The following is a 25,249-nucleotide window of genomic DNA, read 5'->3' as shown; positions in this document are numbered from 1 at the left end:
GGATCCCATCTACTTTTTTTCCCTCAGTTTGTAGGAAGACATAGAAATGTGAGGCAGAACAAGATGATTCATGTTCTATGGTCCTGTAAAAAAAAATAAAAGCGGGTGGAAGCCCCTGTTTAGAAGTTATAAATATAAATTAAATTAAAAGAAGAAAGAAAAGGAAAGAAAAAATAAATGAAATTAAATATACATTAAAAAACAATGGGGGCATATGTGGAAAATTTTTTGGGTTTTGGTGTTTTTTTGGTTTTTTTTTTTTTGTTGTTTTGTTTTAGTTTTTGGGCCACACCCTGTGACACTCAGGGGTTACTTCTGGCTCTATGCTCAGATATCACTTCTGGCTTGGGGGACCATTGCAGGGGGATTGAACCGTGGTTCATGCTAGATCAGCCGCATGCAAGACAAATGCTCTACTGCTGCACCACCGCTCTGGCCCCAAGTTTTTTTGCTTTTCGTTTTTTGCATAGGCACAGTAAATATGGGGGAAATTAGAAAGGAAATTCCCTTGACCTAAGAGAAACAAGGTGTCTCCACCCTTAAAGCACACTGTCATGAAATCAATTATGGGCTCCAGACATGTTAGTTGTCAAACTCCAACATCTTTATGGTGCCAGGAAATGTTCTGCTCAGTCGTGGCTATCAAAGTCAGTCTTCTGTAATTAGAGATTTTGGTTTTTGCACAGATCCTAGCATAAAGCCTAGGGTAGAGTCTTTCTTTATGGTCCCAGGAAAAGTTCTGCTCAGTTGCAGTTGTTTTAGTCAACCTTCTGTAATTAGTGATCTTGGTTTTTGCACAGATCATAGGACTGAGTGTCTTCTGACTTCATCTTACCATTAGGTGATGAGGTGGGGCCATCCCAGGGCAGGGGGAGTTTGATTCCTGGTGCTGGTGCAGGGAACTGTGCCAGTTCTAAGATTGGAACCCATGGTTTGAGATTGAACAGTCAATGTCCGATCACTTGAGGTCTAAGTCAAGTCCTCATGACAAATGTTCAGGGTGTGGAAGGCTCCCTGTATTAATAAAATTATGGGTTCTTATCCTTATTAGATGAGAACTTGTCTCTATACATAAATTTTCCCATTTTAGTGTGCCATGCAAAAAAAGAAACTATGCCATATTATATTATTAGTGCTTTGGGGGATAAAAATAACAAGCTATACAATCTCTGTGACCTGGTTTTGACCTGAACTCTTATCCTAAGCAAGACTTTTCTACTAGAATTTCTTACTAAGCAGAACCAAAACAAGCAAAAGAAAGGGGGGGGGGGTTTGCAGAGGAGGAGACTACCTCTGTATATGGAAATAAACACACTAAAAGTCATGACTATTAAGGAAATAAACATACCAAGAAAATATCAAATTCTCCATTAGTCTTTTGAGATAGTTAGGGGATTAAGATCCAGGACACATTTTCTTCCTGCACCATGGTCTTTTGAATTCTTAGAAATGGAATGCAGCAGTAAGGGATAAGGTAGTGTTCTCAGGTTGGGGATCCTCTAGAGCTGAATCCAATAGAAAGCAACAGTCCACACTGAGGGAGGCGGAAGAAAAAGTCAGCAGGAGCCGTGGCTGAAGCTTCTTGCCAAGGCAAGAGATGGGGGCTGAGAGAGTGTCCTTTCACTTTGGGAGCCAGGAGCCAGCTTACTGGAGCAGGCCGTCGGTCTTGGTTCCTAAGGAGTTGAGAACTGAGGATAAAGAGGGTTAAATAGTATTGAGGGGGTAAGAGGAGAGAAGGAATTTTGTAAGGTGGTAAATGGGGAGGGGGCAAGAGGATGAGGGATTATATAGAGGGGCTATATACAATATAGGCAGGGATTATTTTTAACACAGATTAGGGAAACATAGAGGTGTCCACTGCATACACACTAACACTCACTTATAGACAGACATTAGAAATTTCTATTCATAGGTTGTAGTTGAAGGCCTAACCCTTATGGGATAGGTCAGAGCGCTTAAATATAAATAAACAGGGGCTGGAGAGATAGCATTCAGGTAATATGCTTGCCTTGCATGCAGAAGGACGGTGGTTCAAATCCCGGCATCCCATATGGTCTCCTGAGCTTGCCAGAAACGATTTCTGAGTGTAGAACCAGAAGTAACCCCTGAGTGTTGCCAGGTGTGACCCCAAAACCAAAATAAAATAAAATAAATAAATAAAGCAAATAAAATATAAAAAATAAATAATTTTAAATGCATATATCTGTTGTTATTATAATCAAGATATTTTCTATTATATTTTATAATTTGTTAATATTGGCATATAAAATACTTTTTAAGAAGCTATTACTTTCAGTCAGTTTTAGGGGTTTTTTGGACTTTTATGTGGGTGATCATTTTAATTATAAGACAAGATAACATTATTAAATTCCATGCCAAGATTTATGTTAATTATTTTAAGTTTGTTTGCTTGCCTAATTTCCAAGTCTTTCCTGTTCTACAAAGTTAAAGTTATAAATCTGTAACTATGAGTGCCAGCAAAGATAGACAAGAGTTTTGAAAATACATGGTGAAATGTTAACGGGGTTATTTTCTTTGATATAACCTCGGTGCTTTGGTAATTTTTAAAGTATGTGCCAGGAAAAATAAACAAAAGTAATTTCAGCAACTTATTAAAGACAAGAACAATAACTTCTATTCTTTCTCTAAGCAGTGATGGATTATCAAATGTAGAGTCTGTCCCTTCTCCCACCTCAAACAACTAGAAACTAGACAAAATATAGGATATTTTGGACAGCAGAAAGCTCCAAGACTGGGTTCCTGAGAGGAAGACAATAAAGACTCCATTTATGGTTGCATTGCTTTTCTGCAGAAAGTTACTTCCTGAACCACAGAATCTGGAGGGACCCCGAGAGTGTATTTCAGTGTTTGAGGCAGTGAATGATAGGATGAATTCTCAGGGGGCTTAAGCTATTTAAGCAAAATAGCTTCAGAAGTATGCATAGGGATGAGAGTGCTACTCCAAAATAGACAGAAAAGGAATATCCAGGGTCTCTGTAAACAGAAAAATTTTTAGGGAGTATGGGGGTGGCCGCCACCAACTCTACTTTCAGAGATAGCCCCTGGAGACACCCAGGGTACATACAGGGTGCCAGGAAATAAAGCCATGTCAGTGTGCGCAAAGCAAGCACCCTGCCAGTTCTACTATTGCTCAAGCCTCTGTAAGCTGAAAAATTCTGAGATCAAACAGGACTGTTGAACATGCAGAACACTTGGTAGAGATTTGAAGTACAAGCATATCTCAATGATATAACTGAACTTTGGAATGTCAGATTAAAATGATTAGAAACAAGATAAAGGATCTAACTAAACCACTTATAACTTTATTGCCCATTTCTACAAAACCTAGTATTCTTTAAAGCAATATCCTGACACTCACAATGTATCACTAACCAATCTAAAATTTCTAAGAGAGATGTGGAAAAATATAACCCATGAATAGAAAGACACTCAGTGTATAAATAAACCAATTTTTTTGTTTTTGTTTTTGTTTTTGTTTTGGGCCACAGCCAGCGGTGCTCAGGGGTTACTTCTGGCTATCTGCTCAGAAATAGCTCCTGGCAGGCATGGGGATATGGGAGGCCGGGATTTGAACCAACCACCTTGGGTCCTGGATCAGCTGCTTGCAAGGCAAACACCACTGTGCTATCTCTCTGGCCCCTAAATAAAACAATTATTTAAAAATGTTTATCTATTTTGAAGGTATGCAGAAATTTTTTATAAATATATTAAGTATATATATTTCCAGTGTATCAAGAAAATATGAAGTGAGTTATTAAATTGAATTAAAAATGTTTTCTTTGGGGTCTGAGCAATAGCACAGCAGTAAGGCATTTTTGCCTTGCATGCAGTCAACACAGGACAGACTCTGGTTTGAATCCCAGCATCCCATATGGTTCCCCCGAGCCTGCTAGGAGCAACTTCTGAGCACAGAGCCAAGAGTGATCCCCCAAAAAAAGTTTTACTTAATCAAAGAACTGTGATTTACAAAGTTTTTGATAGTTGAGTTTTAGGTATATAATTAGGTATATAATATTTCAAGACCCAGTGGGATAGACACTATCTGTGAGATTGACACTATCAGTGTTAGTGGACAGTTAGTTGACATTATCAGTCAACTCCCATCACCAGTGCTCCCATATTCCATCATCCTTCACTATCCCCCTCAGCCAACCTCCCATACTCATTATCTGCCACATTGGCAGGCACATTAAAGTTTTGTGGTTTCATCTTACATCTCATGTTTTCAGTTTGTTGAGTCTATACTCTGGATTTATAACTCTTCCATTCTCCCACATCACTAATGCTAAGTGAAGCCCGGACTTTGGTTCCTCCATTTTTCTCTTTCCCATCTTCCTTCCCATCTGGATTATTTTTTGGGGGGGGTTTGGTTTTTGGGCCACACCCGGTACTGCTCAGGGGTTATTCCTGGCTATGCGCTCAGAAGTCGCTCCTGGCTTGGGGGACCATATGGGACACCGGGGGATCGAACCGCGGTCCGTCCAAGGCTAGCGCAGGGAAGGCAGGCACCTTACCTCTAGCGCCACCGCCCTGCCCTGGATTTTTCTTTTCTTTCTATTTTCTTCCTAGGCTCTAGGTTCAAGGGTGATCTAGGCATCCCCCTTTACTACATTACATTTCCTAATACAATTTTTTAAATGTTTGTTTTCTTTTCTTTCTTTCTTTCTTTCTTTCTTTCTTTCTTTCTTTCTTTCTTTCTTTCTTTCTTTCTTTCTTTCTTTCTTTCTTTCTTTCTTTCTTTCTTCTTCTTTCTTCTTTCTTTCTTTTCTTTCTTTCTTCTTTCTTTCTCTTCTTTCTTTCTTTTCTTTTTCTTTCTTTCTTTCTTTCTTTTTTCTCTTTTTCTTTCTTTCTTTCTTTCTTTCTTTCTTTCTTTCTTTCTTTCTTTCTTTCTTTCTTTCTTTCTTTCTTTTCTTTCTTTTTTCTTTCTTTCTTTCTTTCTCTTTCTTTCTTTCTTTCTTTCTTTCTTTTCTTCTCTTTCTTTCTTTCTTTCTTTCTTTCTTTCTTTCTTTCTTTCTTTCTTTCTTTCTTTCTTTCTTTCTTTCTTTCTTTCTTTCTTTCTTTCTTTCTTTCTTTCTTTCTTTCTTTCTTTCTTTCTTTCTTTCTTCTTTCTTTCTTTCTTCTTTTTTTTGTTTTTGTTTTTGGTCCACACCTGGTGACACTTAGGAGTTACTCCTGGCTCTGTGCTCAGAAATCGCTCCTGGCTTGGGGGACCATATGGGATGCCTGGATCGGCTGCGTGCAAGACAAATGCCCTACTATTGTGCTATGGCTCTGGCCCACTCCTAATACAAATATTTTATATACCACCTAAAAGTGAGATTATCCTGTGTCTTTCCTACTTCACTTCTGACTTACTTCATATTTTCCACTTCCCACCAGGTTGCTGCAAATTGCATGAATCTATCATTCCTTGTAGCTGCAAAATACTCCATTGTATATATGTACCTTATCTTCATAATCTGTTCATCTGTCATTGGCCACCTAGGTGGATTTTATACCTTAGTTATTGTACTCATTTTAGCAATGGATAATGGTGTGCATATACCCTTTTAAATGAATGTTTCTACGATCTGGGGGAGAGACCCAAAAGTGAAGTTGCCGGGCCATATGGCAGTTCAATTCTAAGTTTACTGGGGACTCTTCATACTGTTTTCCACAGGGGTTAAACCAGACAACATTTTTTACCAATAGCAAATGAGAGTTCCTTTTTCACCACATCCTGCCAGCACAGATGTTCCTGCTAATTTTGATATGTGTCGTTCTCACTGGTGTGAGAAATGTCTCATTGTTGTCTTGATTTGGATTTCCCTAATGATAATTGATGCTGAGCACTGTTTAATGTGCCTATTTATAATCTGCTTGTCTTCCTCTGAGAAGTAGTTGTTTAGTTTTTTTTCTCCAAATTTTATAGGATTTTTTAAAAATCTTTGTTAGTACTTTTAATATCCTGGATAGTAAACTCTTATCTGAAGAACTACATGTGAATATTTTCCCCCTGAATGAGATTTTTGTGCAAACTTGCAAACTTGCAAGTGTTAAAAGAGTAAGTCTTGATTTATAAAAAAAAAAAAACAACAACCTATATCTTAGAAACTGTTTAATATAATGATAAAAAATATTTTTGAGGGGTTGAAGTGGTGGCACAGTGTAGGATTTTTGCCTTGCACTTGGCTGATATAGGACGGACAGCGGTTCAATCCTCCGGCATCCCATATGGTCCCCCACGCCAGGAGTGATTTCTGAGTGCATAGCCAGGAGTAATCCCTGAGCATCACTGAGTGTGGCTAAAAAACCAAAACAAAAAAAAAATTTTTTTTGAGCATCTGGAGGCACTTGGAGGTTACTCCTGGCTCTGTGCTAAGGGACAACTCTTGGTAGGTTCGGGAACCATATGGAATGCTGGGATTGAACCCAGATCAGCTGTACGAAAGGTGAATGCCCTACCTGCTATGCTAGCACTCTGGGCTCCCAATAACAAATATTTTTTCTTAAAGTGAAAACCAAAGCAAAGATATTTACTTTTACTTTTTCTATTTGACTTTTTGCCAGCAATCCTAGCAAATACAATAGGGCAAGAAAAATAAATAAGTACATATTTTAGTATTTATTTATTTATTTTTAATTTTTTTTGTTTGGGGGCTACACTCAGCAGCACTTGGGGTGGCTCCTGACTCTGTGCTCAGAAATCTCTCCTGTCAGGTACGGGGGTTGGGGGGCATAAGGAATGCCAGGATTCGAACTACTGTTAGTCCTGGGTCGGCTGCTTGCAAGGCAAACACCCTACCACTGTGCTATCTCTCCAGACCCTAATTTTGAATTAATCTTTTAATTTAAACACCATGGTTACAAGATTGCTCATAATAGTCTATTTCCCCCACAGATAAAGTTGTTTATGATTGAGTTAGTCATACAATGTATAACCTTCACCAGAACACATTTCCTACCATCAATGTCCCCAGTTCCCCTCTCACCCTCCCTGTTCTCTTCTCCCTCCCCCCATTCCCTCCTCAGCTTTTGGCACCGTGGTTTGCACTACTGTTGATGAAGGGGTGTCATGCATATCACTTTTTCTCCTTTTAGCACCCAGTTCTTGTCCAGAGTGATTAGTTCCAACTATCATTTTCCTAGTAGACCCTTTTCTACTTTAACTGACTGCCCTCTCTACTCCTTGTGGCAAGCTTCCTAACATGGATTGGTATTTATATAATAATATTTATTTACAGATGACAAAGTTCTTAAAATTTATATTTATTTATATAATATTTATATGTATATAATATTTATTTACAGATGACAAAGTTCTTAAAATTTACTTGAAATCAAACTATTATTTATATAATAAGTTTTTAAGTTATAGAATAAAATATTAATAAACAAAAAAATTTTTTTGGTTTTTGGGTCACACCCAGCAGCACTCAGGGGTTACTCCTGGCTCCACATTCAGAAATCGCTCCTGGCAGGCTCAGGGGACCATATGGGACACCAGGATTCAAACCACCATCCTTCTGCATGCAAGGCAAAAGCCCTACCTCCATGCCCTATCTCCAGCCCTAGATAAATATAATTTTATAATTAGCAGAAAACAACTAGAAATTAAATTTATATATATCATTTATAATAGCACCAGCATTCTTAATCATTTTGGGTAGGATTTAACAATAAAAAAGCTAAAAGCAACCTAGAAAAACTGCTGAAAATAAAGAAAACTTAAGTAAATAGAAAGATGGTTCATTTTCTACCCAAATCAATATATAGATTTACTGAAAATTTAGTTCTGATCTGAATAGGCTCTGTGCAAGTGTGTCTTTGGGGCCACCCCTGAGGAAGTTCAGAGTCTATGCTTGACTCTGTGCTTTACGGTCATTCCCAACAGTGCTCAAGGGACTACACAAAGTGGGGATTGAACCCAGAGTATTCTCCATACTAAGCATGCACTCAGTCCATTGAGATAACAATCCAGGCCTCCAGTGGGCATTTCAAAGTTTACAAGCTGGTCCTCCAAGCCTGCCAGGAGTAAGCCGGGGGCACCGCCGGGTGTGACCCAAAAACAAAACCAAAAAACAAACAAACAAAAGAACATCTAAGTATTATCTCTCTATAAGAAAAAAAAAGAATGCATTAACTTTACACTTACCCTAAATTTTTACTTCCAGTTTTTGCCAAATTGATGAGATATATTTATCTCATTATAATTATGGTCTTTTTTTTCTGGATTTTTGTTGTTGTTGTTGTTGTTGTTGTTGTTTTTGGGTCACACCTGGCAGCGCTCAGGAGTTACTCCTGGCTCTATGCTCAGAAATTGCTCCTGGCAGGCTCGGGGGACCATATGGGATGCCGGGATTCGAACCACTATCCTTCTGCATGAAAGGCAAACACCCTACCTCCATGCTATCTCTCCGGCCCCTTTTTCCTGGGGATTTTTCCTTTTATTTAAATGCCATGATTACAAAGTTGTTTATGATTGAGTTTCAGTCTTATAAGTTCATCACCCTTCATCCATGAACATTTCCACTACTAATGAACCCAGTTTCCCTCCTGCCCACCCCACGGCCTACTTCTGAGGAAGGCATTTTACTCCTCTCTTTCTCTCTCTTCCTTATTTTTCCTTTTTAAACATTATGGTTTGCACTATTATTGTTTAAAAGGTATATATATGCATATATATATATACTTTATATTGCCATTAAACACAGTTATTGTTCAAAGTGATCGGTTCCAACTATCATTGTCATAGAAGTCCCTTTCCACCAACATTTTCATCTTTTTTAAACTTCATCTAAGAAAGGAGATTGCTTCCAAAGAATAATGAATATAATTTAGACTTAGTTCTGTGTTCACTCTACTTCAATGACTACCACACTACTTCAATGTGCCAATATTACAGCATACTATTTTATGCTGTAACTTCTTTTTTTGTAAACTCTCATACTTTATTTCCTTGCTAACTAAACTATATATTTTTCTAATATGTATCTATTTTAAATCAATCCAAAAATTTCTCAATATTCTGATATTTTTCTGAAAATATACAAAACAGGCTTTTTCTGTGTTGTCTTAATATTTAATAATATATTACAAATAAAAATTTAACTTCAAGTTTCTTCTCTCAAACATTTTGTATAGATTTCCAGTATCTCTCATTATCAAAATTTATACACACACACACACACACACACACACACACACACACAAAGGAGCATTTTTAAATTACCTTAATTTTGAAATATTTTTCCAGATTCTCTAAGCCTCCTGCTTTTTTCTCTATTTTTCTTGGGGTTCTTCTTTGCTTAAAGATTGCTGTTTTGTGATGCTTTATCCAGACTCTCTGTCCTTTTTATGTACTTCCAAGGTGTACAAGCTTACTCAATAGTATAATTCTTGGAAAACATAAATTGCCATAAAGAATTCAAGAAATATAAAGCCTAAGGTTGCAATGATAGAAAAACAAACTGAGAAGGCTGACAAGAACCACTTCCAAAAGAGGTATAATGACCTGACTGCCATATTGCTTAAATTCTCAAAGAATTTCAGATTTTTATGCTACATAAACTTTTTTTAGAAAAGAGAAAAATATTTTAAAGGATTATATGCTTTGACAGATTGTCACTTCAAATAAACACATGAGAATATACTAATAAAACTACTTACCAACCTTGAAAGTCAAAACCAACATTCCAATAAAGAATGATACAATAGGAGGCAGCAACATTACTCAAATTAAGTAATAATTGTTCTACAGAATGCATTAATATAATTCATTGTGTCTTTGGGTTAAAGGCAAAATTCTCTGACCTTCTGGGTATCTGAAAAGGCAAAATCCTCTGACCTTCTGGGTATCTGAAAAGGCAAAAAACAAGATCTAATTTTTCTTAGGAAAAATTAAAAAGGAAACATTCATATTCCCTCCCAACAGTGTTAAATAAAAACAAACAAATAACTTGTAAAACTATCTGTTTTCCTGAGCCCTTTGGAGAGCAGAAGTCATAGGCTACCAGATTAACTGAGTTTAGAATGAAAAATTTGTGGAGAAATGAAGTGCACTAGTTTCCTTTGTTAGTACACAGAAACAAAAATAGAGGTGTCATACAAGGTGATAGTAGTAGTATTCTACTGTTAAAAGAATTTGTATGATTTAATTTATTAAAGATAACAATGAAAATGTCAAAATTTATGTAAATTTATTAACATTTTTAAATTTTTAAACATTTTTAAAATTAATTCTTTTCTCTTCCTCACACCAATATTCATTGCAGCACTATTTACAATAGCCAGACTCTGGAAACAACCAAGATGCTCTTCAACAAATGAATGGCTAAAGAAACTGTGGTACATATACACAATGGAATATTATGCAGTTGTCAGGAGAGATAAATTCATGAAATTTTCCTATACGTGGATGTGCATAGAATCTATTATGTTAGTGAACTAAGTCAGAAGGAGGGTTTTAAGAAAAATTAAAGACATTACTGTAATAAGGCCCAGAGACAATACAGTTAAGGGCTAGAAGGGCCAAAAGGACCAGCTCACAATTTGACGCTCACCACAAGTGAGTGAATTCGCCACGAGAGTGGTGAATGCTGTTAGGGAAATAACTACACTAACAACTAGCATGACAATGTTAAAGAATGAGAGAAGTAGAATGCCTGTTCAGAATATAGGCAGGGGTGGAAGAGAAAGGGGGGCATTGGTGGTGGAAATGTTGCACTGGTGAATGGGGGTATTCTGTTTATGATTGAAACCCAACTACAAATATGTTTGTAATCATGGTGCTTAAATAAAGATTTATTAATTTAAAAAAGACAATAAATAAATAAATAAAATTAATTCTCCCTTCTCAATACAGAGATATAGTCTCATAGAAAGAGCATTATACTCCTTTCTGGAAGAAAGTGCTATCTCTGTCTCTGAAAGATTTTTAAACATGATGCCTAACATCCAACAAAAAATGACAAAATATGCCTATGTTAATAAGAGATAAAGCAACTAGTCATATGACCCAGCAATCGCACTCCTGGGTATCTATCCCCAAGATACAAGGACATTCAACCCAAAATATGTATGCACTCCACTATTTATCGCAGAACTCAGTATAATAGCCAAGATTTGGAACCAACCTTGATGCTCAACAACAGATGAGTGGATCATGAAGATGTGGTATTTATACACAATGGAATACTACAGAGCAGTTAGAAATGATACAGTCATGGATTTTGCAGCAACATGAATGGATCTAGAACATATTATGTTGAATGAAGTAAGCCAAAAGAAGAATGATAGCACTTATATGAGGGATCTAGAATATATTCCATATATACATATAATACTCCATGAACAAATACAATGGTCTAATAGGGTAGAAACTCCAAGCACCGTAGTTGCCAGCATTTAGCTAGGAGAAGTGTTCAAATAAAATGGAAAAGGGGTAACACAAAGCCTCGACTACCTATTATACCATGAAGAAACCATCAACAATGGAAACAGCGATTTAGAGTGACGAGAATGTAATCATCCTCTAACTACAAAGGTCTATAATAATATCTTAAGGTTTTTATCCACAGAACCAGGTGAAGAAAAGGATGAGAAGCCAGAGACTCTAGCTGCAGTGATTACTACCAATATGGTTTAATGCCCTAATTTTAACAAGTATAAAATAACCCTTCAGCTTCTGTGTCCACAGTGGTTCTTGGAAACAAAGGGTGGACACCCTAATTTTACACTTCTGTGCTCAGTCATACTAGGTACCATATACAGTGTTTATTGTGATAATGTCTTGATAAAATAATTTTCCCATTTCCTTTTGTTTATGTCTTCTAGTAGGATCTAAATCATCTGATCATTCAGACTACTGAAACAGTCAATAACTCACCACAAACTTATGTTACAGGTCCTACTCATCGAATTCATTTTTGCAATTTACCACTTTCTCTCTCTCTCTCTCTCTCTCTCTCTCTCTCTCTCTCTCACTTCTCCCCTTTCTTCTTCTTACTCTATATCAACTCAATCTAGACTCAGGGGTCTCAAACTCGCAGCCCACCCTAGAGGAATCTTTTTTTGTTTTGTTTTGTTTTAGTTGTTTGGGTCACACCCCCCAATATTCAAGGCTTACTACTGACTTTGCACTCAAGGATCACCCTGACTTTGCCTCCTGCGGCCCGCAGGTAAATTGAGTTTGAGACCTGTGATAGGTTAAATAAAACCCACACTGTCAGTTTCTCTTTAATAAAGAAACCACAATACCTAAGATGCAATGGACAATACTACATAGGGTAGCACCTCTTATAGTCCTGAGTACCACATTGCATAGTACTCTAGATGTGAAAACTATGTGTATCCTAAAATGTTCCAACCACTATCTAACCCTGAAATCTTCATTTAGCAAGGCCCACCCTTGTCAGTGATGAAGTGCCTACAAATTAGAAAATCTTCCAACTTTGACGCAACTGCCCCAATTTTTTTATTTTAACTTAGTTCTACTGTATTTACTCATTTTTCTTTTCTCTTCTCTCTTATCTTTTGTTCTCCCTTTCTCTCTCCTAAAATATACCTAAACTAATTATTTATCTTTACTTAATTCAATTATTTCTTAAGAGCTCAGACCCATCCTATGAGGATCAGGCCTCTAACAACTTAAGAATAGAATACTAATGTCTGTATTTATGTGGGCATGCGTTTATAGACAGTAAATTTCCCTCTGAGTGCCAAACCTAAATTGTAAACAATCCATGCCTAAAGTGTATATAGTTCCTCCAGTATACTATTTCTCCTACCTTCTTCAGAAATCCTTCTATCCTTTCATCTCTGATCAATATCTCTCCTTATTTAACTCTCTTCACCCTCAGTTCTTATCTCATTAGATACCAAGACCAACTTCCAGACTCAATAAGCCATCACCCAGCTCCCAAAGCGAAAGGACACCCTCTCAGTCCCACATCTCATGCCCCAGCAAGAAACTACAACCAACATTCCTATGACTCATGCTGTGTGGCTCTTTTTCTCATGCCTCACAATGTGGACTGTGGCATGATATCGGATTCAGCTCCAGAAGGATCCCCAGTGCAAGAACTCTACCTGATTCCTTTCTGCTGTAAATCATTTATCAAACTCAACAAGACCAGGGTGTGTGATGAAAATGTGACCTGGATTTCACCCAACACAAGAATATCTCAAAAGACAAAGGGGATGCCTATATTTTCTTTATATGTTTAATACCTCTATAATAATACCTCTGAGTCTGCTTACTCCCAAATGTAAGGTAGTTTCTTACATCACTGTATTTTTCTCCAATTACTTTTTCTAATTTAATTTTTATTTCATATATATATATATATATACTTTTTCTCTTTAACTTCACCTGTTTTGGTTCTGCTTAGCAAAAACCTACAAGAAAAAAATCTTGCCTGGGATAAAAGCTTAGGTCAAAAACAGGGCACAGAGATTGGGTAGCCTGACATTCTTCCCTCCAAATACACCAGCAATATAACTTGGCACCATTCCTTTTTGCAAAGGCATACCAAAAAAAGGGAAATCTTATGTATAGAAACAAGCTCTGGGGCTGGCACAGTGGCGCTAGAGGTAAGGTGTCTGTCTGCCTTGCCCGCGCTAGCCTAGGACAGACTTCAGTTCGATCCCCCGGAGTCCCACATGGTCCCCCAAGCCAGGAGCGACTTCTGAACGCATAGCCAGGAGTAACCCCTGAGCATTACCGGGTGTGGCCCAAAAACCAATTTAAAAAAAAAGAAAGAAAGAAACAAGCTCTTGTCTACTAGGGATAAGAACCCATACATTTTATAATACAGGGGCGCCTCCAACCCTGAACATGTGTCATGTGGTGCCAACTTACACTTCATGTGATCAGACAGAGACCGTCCAATCCCAAGACCTAGACCCCAGACACAGAACTGACACAGTTCCCTGCAACAGCACCAGGACCCAAACTATCCTCGGGAAATTCCTAATACCGCTCTAGCACCAACATGCGCCAGTTTTGATATGACATTCTGACAACCAGGAAACGGCAACAACTTGATCTAAGAGCAGGTTGTCCCATCTAATCACCTAACGTTAAGATGGAATCAGAAGACATGTCAACCTTTATTCTGTGCAAAAACCAAGATTGCTAACTACAGAAGACTGACTTTGACAACCATGACTGGGCAGAACTTATCCTGGGACCAATAAGAAAGACCCTAGCCTAGCCTTTGGCCTAGGATTTGTACAATAACCAAGATCTCTAATTCTAGAGGTCTGACTTTGACAACTGCGAAAGAGAAGATCTTCTAGAAACATAATGAAGGACTCTATCCTAGGCTCGTCAGAGGATCTTTGCAAAAACCAAGACCACCAATTCAAAAGACTCATTACAACAGTGATGGAACAGAACTGCTAGAACCTTAAAGAAAGATGCTATCCTAGGCTTTATCCTATGACTTGTGCAATACCAAAATTGCTAGTTAGAGGCCTGATTCTATCAGCCACAGCTGAGCAGAAATTTTCCTGGCACCATAAAATTTCCTTGGGGGTGTGAAAAGGAGTGTGTAGGAGCCTGTAGTTATTCCCATGACAGTATGCTTCAAGGGTGGAGAAATCATATATCTTTTAGGGAATTCCCTTTCTAATTTCACCAATATTTACTGTACCCATGCAAAAAATAAAACACACAAAAACAAAACCAAAAAACTCTTGCCACACCAGACCTCCTTTTTTCTTTCCTTTTCTTTTTTTTTTCTTTCTGTCTCTTGGTTATTGTTTGGTTGTTGTATTTGTTGCTGTGGTGCCTTTTTTAGTTGCTGGTTTTGGTCTTTTGTTTCATTTTTGTTTTCATTTTTGTTTTTGCTTTGTTTTATTTTGTTGTTGTTGGTTTCTTTTTTGTGGGTTTTTTTGTTATGTTTTTCTTCTTTTTTCCCTTTCTTTTTTTTAAATTGATATTTATAACCTCTAGATGAGCTCCTCCTGGTTTTTGTTTGTTTGATTGATTGTTTTTTGGTTTTTTCTTTTTTCATTCATAACTTGAGTCATCTTGTTCTGCCTCATAAATTGAGGGGGAAAAATGAATGGTACCAGAATTAAACAGTCATATGAACATTGAGTAGAATTAAAAAATGATCAGACTTAAACACCAAACCCAAAGTCAATGACAACAGAATCGATACCCAATCTTCAACAAGCTATACACAGAGGGGACCACTTATATTAGCAGTCCAAAGAGCAAAAGAGGAGGATCCTGGGAACAGGGTTAGAAGGAGGACAACACTGTTGGTGGGAATACTCCCAATTCAATGTCACTATGTACCTTAAATATTACTGTGAATGACTTGTAATTCACTTTGGTCACAATAAAAATATTTAAAAAAGGGGGGGGGAGATAGCATGAAGGTAAGGCATTTGCCTTGCATACAGAAGGTCGGTGGTTCGAATCCCGGCATCCCATATGGTCCCCTAAGCCTGCCAAGAGCGATTTCTGAGCATAGAGCCAGGAGTAACCCCTGAGCGCTGCTGGGTGTGACCCAAAAACAAAATAAGCAAAAGATAATAATAATAGAGAACATTGTTATAACAAACTATAAATCACAGTGTCTTAATAAAATTTTTTGCCTCATAAATGTATGATCTATGGAGAAACTCTGTAGTTTTACCTGCTGATGCTGTCTGTTAAAAAATAAAATTTGGATGTTTACCTTACCCCCAAAAAAAGTATTTAATAAAAAGAGAGAGAAGGCAGCTGATAGAACCAAACCAAGAGATAAACTAGATGTTGAATTGATTAAATAAAAATGAATATGCTCATGGTATTAATGTAATGGGAAAGATGAACAATATGTTTAATCATATAAGAAATTTCAACACAGAGAAACATTATTCTTAAAGCCAGCTTAATGGAAACTGCACAAAAGAAAAAGAAATCAGAGGTAGAGAAGAACTTTTTTGGTAGATTGATCAATAGAATAAACATTTTTGCAAGTATTTTCTTTATATTTATATAAATATATTTATTTATATTACTTATATTTATTTTTTTCTTCAAACAGAACCACATAACTTGAATTATCTTGTTCTTCCTCATAAATTGAGGGAAAAAGAATGGGTGGTACCAAGATTAAACAGGCATCTGAACATTGAATAGAAAAAAAATGATCAGACTTAAACACCAAATCCAAAGTCAATGACAACAGAATTGATACCCATTCTACAACTAGCTAAACAAAGAGGGGACCACTTACACTAGTAGCCTGGGGGCAAAGGAGGGTGATATGGGATGCATGCTGGGAACAAGGTGGAGGGAGGACACCTCTGGTGATGGAAATCCACCTGATTCAACATCATTATGTACCTAAAATATTACTGTGAAAAATTTGTAATTCACTTTGGTCACAATAAAAATTATTAAAATATAAAAAAGAAGAAAATCCCTGTGAAGTTTCATTCACAGAAGTTGACAAACTGTTCCTTAAATTTATAGAAAAAGCAAAGAAATTCATATAAAAAAACTTTTTTGGTGTGGGTCTTTTTTAAATTATTATTATTTTGGGCACACCCTGTGATGCTCAATGATTACTCCTGGCTATTTGCTCAGAAATTGCTCCTGGCTTGGGGACCATATGGAACGCCAGGAGATCGAACTGAGGTCTGTTCTAGGTCAGACACATGCAAGGCAAACACATTACCACTGTACCACTGATTCAACCCCACAAAAACAAGTTTTAAAAGAAAATTGACGCATACTATCTGACTTCAATTTATAACATAAAGTTGAAGTAAACAATATAATAAGTAGTATTAGTAGAAAGGTAGACACTCAGAACAAAGGAAAAGTACAAAAACCCTCACGTGCATGGATAAAAGACATTTTTTACTGAAAAACAAAGGAAATTTAGTAAAAAAAAAAATTCAACAAATGCTATTGAAACCAAAACAAAATAAAACTATTAGTCCATATCTCACAACATATAAAACCTAAAACAAAAATTGATATAAAATTTTATAACATAATATAAAATAAATCCTAAAACTATAAAAATATATAGAAGAAAATTTTAGAGGAAATCTTTGTGGCTTTGGGTTAGGAAAGTTTAACTGTGTCCAAAAATTACAATATATAAAAGAAAACAAATGTTAAGTTTGATTTCATCAAATTTAAATATCTTGATCACAGTCAATAAAACAAAAAGATAAGATGCCATTTGGAAGAAAAATTGTGAAATGCATATGTATAAAGAATTTTTGTTTTTTGAAATCATAAAATGTTATCATTATGCCTCTATAAGAATGCCTAAAATTTGTTAAAAATTGATACCAAGCACTGCTGAGGATCATGATGAATTGAAAATCTCAAACATTGATACCTGCCCAGTGGTTCCTGACGGTGAGAAACTGTGAGTGTTGCCTGTGCGTGTTTTTCTACTGTCCTGTCTCCTGAACCTCTCGGAAGTGGGCCAAAAAGGGCTCAGAAAAATCTCTTTCCCAGAGGCTCATTCAGGCTGGGCTGGAACACCAAGGAACTGCGTCCAATCATGAAAACCGTCTATCAGCAGTATTTTGCAGAAAGGCAGGTCCCCTGTTTGTGATGTCAGGCTGGGAAAATCTACGCCTGCCCAGTGGTTCTCAACTGTGAGAAACTGTGAATGTTGTCTGTGCGTGTTTTTCTACTGTCCTGTCTCCTGAACCTCTGCTTAGCTTCACGGCCATGCGCTCTTTCTAATGAAAGAACGCCACTGCAACAAGAAGAAAAAATTACACTAGGAACTGTGCTGGATCTCTGAAGCCTAGCATTCCTCTCCGGACTATCTTCTCTGCTGTGTGCTTAGGCCTAAGATTTGTGAGGCTTCATCCATGGAGGGCTCCCCTTCCTTGGAGGTGAGTCGACCCACCCAGAAAGGGTGGCACCAGAGGAGAATGGCTGTGCACATCATTTAGCCAATGAATAGCACCACAACAAGTAACACGTAGAATACAAGTGGGAAACACAATATAATGGGGAAACAACACAGGCCAGCATCAGACAGAGAGAACAAAGATGGCAACTCTGATGACCAGAAAACTGCGAACCAACTAGTCAGTCTCTAAGATAAAAAGTTTAGAGAATAAATATGGAAGATGCTCACAGAACTCAAAGAAACCATGGATTGAGTTGAACAGAATACTAATAAGAACCAAGAAAATATGAAGACAGAAATTAGAAAACTCCAAACTGAAACAACAGGTCAAATAACAGGTCTGAAAAACTCAATAAACAAATTGAATGACAAAATTGATAAGCTCTCCAACAGGGTAATAGAAGCTGAGGATAGAATTAGTGCTCTGGAAGATGAGATACAAAACAATCCCATACAGCAGGAGAGATTGGGAAAAAAAAAAAAAACCTTAAAGCAAATGAACAGACAATGGAAAAATTAGTCCAAGAATGTGAACGGATGAAAATAGAAGTCTATGATAAGCTCAATAGAAACAACTTAAGAATCATTGGAGTCCCAGAGAGTGAGGAAGAAAATCTCCAGGAAGAATCAACGGTCAAGAACATCATTAAAGAGAAACTTCCAGAGCTAAAGAAAATATGCGATCAGATCCTGCATGCTCGAAGAGTACCAACTAAAAGAGACCCCAGAAGAAACACCCCAAGACACATCCTAGTCACAATGACGAATCCCACAGATAGAGACAGAATTCTGAAAGGAGCAAGATCAAAAAGGGAAATTACATTCAAGGGAATATCCTTGAGATTTACAGCAGACCTGTCACCAGAAACACTCAAGGCCAGAAAGCAGTGGCGGGACATAGTGACAAAACTCAATGAAATAAATGCTTCGCCTAGAATACTGAACCCAGAAAAACTCACTTTCAAGTTTGAAGGAAGAATACATGGTTTCACAGACAAACAACAACTCAGAAACTTTACAGACTCAAAGCCAGTCTTAAGAGGAAAACTGAAAGACCTACTTTAAGACAAGACTAACCAAAAGACACACCAAACTTCGATATAAAGATGGCACTAACTCCCAGGACAATTCTTTCTCTCAATGTCAATGGGATAAATGCACCAATTAAGAGACACAGAGTGGCTAAATGGATTAAAAAACTGAATCCTACCTTCTGCTGTCTACAAGAAATGCACCTGAATAGTCAGAACAAACATAGACTCAAAATAAAAGGCTCGATGAAATTATCCAAGCAAACAACACCTATAAAAAAGCTGGAGTGACCATAATAATATCAGATGATGCAAACTTTATACTCAGAAAAGTTGTAAGGGACAAAGATGGACATTTTGTATTAATCAAGGGATATGTACAGCAGGAAAAAATCACTCTCCTAAACATATATACACCAAATGAGGGGCCAGCAAAATATTTAATACAATTGTTGACAAATCTAAAAAATAATATCAATAACAACACAATAATTGTGGGGCACCTCAAAATGGCTCTGTCAACACTTGATATGTCAACCAGACTGAAACCCAAAAAGAATATACTAGACCTGAGAAGAGAAATGGAAGAAAAAGGCCTAGTATGTATGTATGTATATATATATATACATATATATATACATATATACATATATATATACATATATGTCACTCCACCCCCAGAAACCTGGATACACATTTTTCTCCAATGTACATGGGACATTCTCCGGGATAGACTAAATGCTGACACATAAAACATACCTCCATAAGATCAAGAAGATGGAAATTTTGCAGGCTACCTTCGCGGGCTCTGAAATTATATGTGAATTCCAAAGGGACACAGAAGAAAAACTTTAACACCTGGAAGTTAAACAGCCTCATACTGAATAACCAATGGGTCTGAGATAAAATCAAACAGGAAATCAAAACTTTCCTGGAAACAAATGATAATAAAGACACAAACTATCAGAACTTATGGGACACAGCAAAAGCAGTACTGAGAGGAAATTTTATAGCTTTGCAAGCACACATCAGGAAGGAAGAAGGGGCCTACCTGAATAGTTTAATGATGCAGCTCATAGAATTAGAAAGTGCTCAACGAAAGGAGCCAAAAATAGGTAGACAGAAGGAAATAACAAAGCTGAGAGCAGAAATCAACAAGGTGGAAACCAAAAAAACAATCCAAAAGATAAACAAAAGCAGAAGTTGGTTCTTTAAAAAAATTAACAAGATTGATAAACCATTAGCAAAACTAACAAAGAAAGAGAGAGAGAAAAACTTGATAACTCATATTAGAAATGAAAAGGGGAGATCACTACTGATATTGCAGAGATTCAAAGGGTAATCAGAAACTATTTGGAGAAACTCTATGCCACTAAAAATGAGAACCTGGAAGAAATGGATGAATTCTTGGACTTTTATAACCTACCACAGTTGAATAAAGAGGATGTAGCATATCTAAACAACCCCATCACAATTGATGAAATTAAAACGGTAATCAAATATCTGCCCAAAAACAAAAGCCCAGGCCCAGATGGATTCACTAATGAATCCTTTCAAATTTCCAAGAGGAACCACTACCAATCCTGGCAAGACTCTTTGATGACATCGAAAAAACGAAACACTTCCAAATAGCTTCTATAAAGCCAACATCACCTTGATACCTAGACCAGACAGAGATGCTACAAAAAAAGAAAATTACAGACCAATATCGCTGATGAATACAGATGCAAAGATCCTCAACAAAATCCTGGCAAATAGAATTCAATGTTTCATCAAGAAGATCATTCATTATGATCAAGTAGGTTTTATCCCAGGAATGCAAGGATGGTTTAACATCTGTAAATCTATCAACATATTACACAACATCAACAACAAAAAAAATAAAAATCACATGATCATATCAGTAGATGCAGAGAAAGCATTTGATAAGGTCCAACACACAAAACTCTCAGCAAGATGGGAATGAAATGAACCTTTCTCAATATAGTTAAGGCTATCGACCACAAGCCAGTGGAAAACATTATCCTCAATGGAGAAAACCTAAAAGCCTTCCCTCTTAATTCTGGCACAAGGCAAGGCTGTACTCTTTCACCACTCCTATTCAACATAGCACTGGAAGTCCTTGCTATAGCGATCAGGCAAGAAAAGGATATCAAGGGAATCCAGATAGGAAAAGAAGAAGTCAAGCTCTCACTGTTTGCAGATGACATTATACTCTACTTAGAAAACCCTAAAGACTCTACCAAAAAGCTTCTAGAAACAAGACTCATATAGCAAGGTGGCAAGCTACAAAATTAACACACAAAAATCAATGGCCTTTCTAAACACCAATAATAATAGGGAAGAAATGGACATTAAGAAAACAACCCCATTCACATTAGTGCCACAGAAACTCAAATATCTTGGAGTCAACTTGACTAAAGATGTGAAGGACCTATACAAAGAAAACTATAAAACTCTGCACCAAGAAATAAGAGAGGACACATGGAAATGGAAACACATGCCCTGCTCATGGATTGGCAGGATTAACATCATTAAAATGGCAATACTCCCCAAAGCATTGTACAGATTTAATGTGATCCCTCTAAAGTTACTCATGACATTCTTCAAAGAAGTGGATCAGGCACTTTTGAAATTTATTTGGAGCAATAAACACCCTCGAATAGCCAAAGAAATTATTGGGAAAAAGAATATGGGAGGCATCCCTTTCCCCAACTGTAAACTGTATTACAAAGCAATAGTTATCAAAAACAGCATGGTATTGGAATAAAGACAGACCCTCAGATCAGTGGAATAGACTTGCGTACTCAGAGAATGTTTCCCAGACATACAATCATCTAATCTTTGATAAAGGAGAAAGAAGTCCTAAATGGAGCAAAGAAAGCCTCTTCAACAAGTGGTGTTGGCACAACTGGCTAGCCACTTGCACAAAAGCAAACTTAGACCCCCAGCTAACATCATGTACAAAGGTAAAATCCAAATGGCTTAAAGACCTTGATATCCGACCTGAAACCTTAAGATATATAGAACAACATTTAGGTAAAACACTTCATGACATTGAGACTAAAGGCATCTTCAAGGAGGAAACTGCACTCTCCAAGCAGTAAAAGCAGAGATTAACAGATGGTAATATATTAAGCTGAGAAGCTTCTGCATCTCGAAGGAAATAGTACCCAGGATACAAGAGCCACCCGCTAATTGGGAGAAACTATTCACCTAATACCCATCAGATAAGGGGCTAATATCCAAAATATACAGGGCTCTGACAGAACTCTACAAGAAAAAAAATCTAATCCCATCAAAAAATGGGGAGAAAAAATGGACAGACACTTTGATAAAGAAGAAATATAAACGGCCAAAAGGCACATAAAAAAATGCTCCACATCACTAATCATCAGGGAGATGCAAATCAAAACAACTATGAGGTACCACCTCACACCACAGAGATTGGCACACATCACAGAGAATGAGAACAAGCAGTGTTGGTGGCGATGTGGTGAAAAGGAACTCTTATCCACTGCTGGTGGGAATGCCGACTAGTTCAACCTTTCTGGAGAGCGATATGGAGATTCCTACAAAAACTGGAAATCTCATATGATCCAGCTATACCACTCCTAGGAATATACCCTAGAAACACAACAATGCAATACAAAAAAAACCCTTCCTTACACCTATATTTATTGCAGCACTATTTGCCATAGCAAGACTCTGGAAAGAACCAAGATGCCCTTCAACAGATGAATGGCTAAAGAAACTGTGGTACAGATACACAATGGAATAATATGCAGCCATTAGGAGAGATGAAGTCATGACATTTTCCTATACATGGATGTACATGGAATCTATTATGCTGAGTGAAATAAGTCAGGGAGAGAGAGAGAGGGAGAGAGAGAGAGAGAGAGAGAGAGAGAGAGAGAGAGAGAGAGAGAGAGAGAGAGAGAATGGTCTCACTCATCTATGGGTTTTAAGAAAATGAAAGACATTTCTCAACAATTTTCAGAGACAAAAGAGAAGAGGGCTGAATGTTACAGCCCACCTCATGAACCTCACCATAAAGAGTGATGAGTTTAGTTAGAGAAATAACTACATTGCGAACTATCCTAACAATGAGAATATATGAGGAAATAGAAAGCCTGTCTAGAGTAAGGTGGGGGAGGAGAGGGGAGGAGAGATATTTGGTGATGGGAATGTTACACTGGTGATGGGGGGTGTCATCTTATATGACTGAAACCCAACCACAATCATGTTTGTAACCAAGGTGTTTAAATAAAAAATATTTAAAAAAAAATCAAACATTGTTGGTGGAAATGTGAATTAGTATATACTTTTAGGGAAACATCTTGGCAGTTTCTTGTAAAAATATACTGACCTGGGGACGGAGCGGTGGCAAAAGCCATAAGGAGTCTGCTTTGCCCGTGCTAGCCTAGGACAAACCAAGGTTTGATTCCCCAGGTTACCATATGGTCCCCCAAGCCAGGAGCGATTTCTGAGCGCATAGCCAGGAGTAACCCCTGAGCATCACTGGGTGTGGCTGAAAAAAACAAACAAATTAAATATATGTGTGTGTGTGTATATATATATATATATATATATATATATATATATATATATATATATATATATATATATATATATATATATATATTCTGACCAGGATGGAGTAATAGTATAATGGGTAGGGTGTTTGCCTTGCATGTGGCTTACCTGGTTTCAATTGCCGGTCCCTTAAACACCACCAGGAATGACCTCTGAGCACAGAGGCAGAAGTAACTATGAAACATTGCCAGGTGTGGCCACAAAAAATGTATATATGTATACTTATATGTATACATATACATGTATATATACAAAATAATGTATATATATGACTCCTACATTATTTCTACAAATTCACCAAAAAAGGAATGAAAGCATGTTTACACAAAGCCTTATAGGTATAATTTTAGTATCTACTATTGACATTAGGCCCAAATTTAAAATATTCAGGAGTTTATCAACAAGTGATTCAGTAACAAAATTGCATTACACTATATAAAAGGAATGCGATAGTGATACAAGAGCCTGTATGACTTGAAAATTGCATTTGGAAAGAAGACATATCAGACAAAATAAAATATACTTTGTGATTCCTTTTATTTGTATTGTTGAAAAGAAAAAACAAACCTACAGTGATTAAAAAAAATACTTCACCTCCCTCAAATTCCCAACTAGTTTCCAAGGTAATCCACCCCTTACAAGTCAACATATGCAAAAATAAATTTGCATGGGGGAAAAACTCTAGCTCAAAAGTGTACATTCTAAGAAGGACACACATGACATATGATAGATATATAATTAAATAGATATGAAAGAAATCAATCATGTTGTAGAAAATATTAGTGGCATGGGATGTCATTGATGTCAAATATATACAGGATATATAAAATGCCGATAACTAACAAAGACTGAGTGACTGCAATGTGTTGGGCATCCCTCCCACTGCTTTCTGTATGTCATCACTTGGTCCTAGCACTTTCTGCCATGGTGCTGCAATTGCTGCTTCAATGGGAATGGGGGACTGGGAACAAAGATGTACTTACTGTTCCATAGAGTGGGCACCTTGGATGTCTATTCTAGACTCATTTCTATTAACTTGGGCCTCTTATTCTAATCTTTAGCTTCTACTTTTTTTTTTTCTTTTTTGTGGAGAGCACATCCAGCCATGCTCAGGGGTTACTCCTAGTGGTTTTCAGGGGACCTTATTCTCATAAGGGGATCTTAACTGGATCACTGCATACAAGACATATGTTCTACCTGCTGTACTATCTCTCCAGGCCCATGCTTTTAATTCTTTTCTGTCTCTGTCCTGTGTGAATCTGAGTCAGCGTTTACTTGTTCTTATTTTCATTGGATACTACCTCCAGCAGTGCTTGAAGGTCAAAGTCAGGGTTTCACACATGTAAGACTTTGCTGCTCATACGACATATCCAGCCCTGACACTAACATTTAAACAGATACATACATACACATGTGCACATTCCTGAGAAATCTGAAAACAGTTATATCCAAATGTTAAGCGAGCCACTTCTCAGTGGAGGTAGCTTTTCGTCTTGTTTTACTCTACTGTTCTTTGAAAACTTGTACTCCCTACAAAGTCTAGTGTTTGTAATAAAGTAAACAGAGCATATAATTCAAACAGATAAAGACAGTCTTGTCTAAAATACCACTTCCTTAGGGGAGACAACTTTATAGGGCTGGCATTTAATACGTTAAGCCTAAGTGTGTCACCCTGGGGGTGGGGGCTAGCACCCTCTAGGCGCTGTCTTCCCTCTGGGCTGATCTCACTCA

The sequence above is a fragment of the Suncus etruscus genome, chromosome 12, assembly GCF_024139225.1.
Source record: "Suncus etruscus isolate mSunEtr1 chromosome 12, mSunEtr1.pri.cur, whole genome shotgun sequence".
NCBI classification, from domain to species: Eukaryota; Metazoa; Chordata; class Mammalia; order Eulipotyphla; family Soricidae; genus Suncus; species Suncus etruscus.
This window is presented reverse-complemented; position numbering follows the sequence as displayed.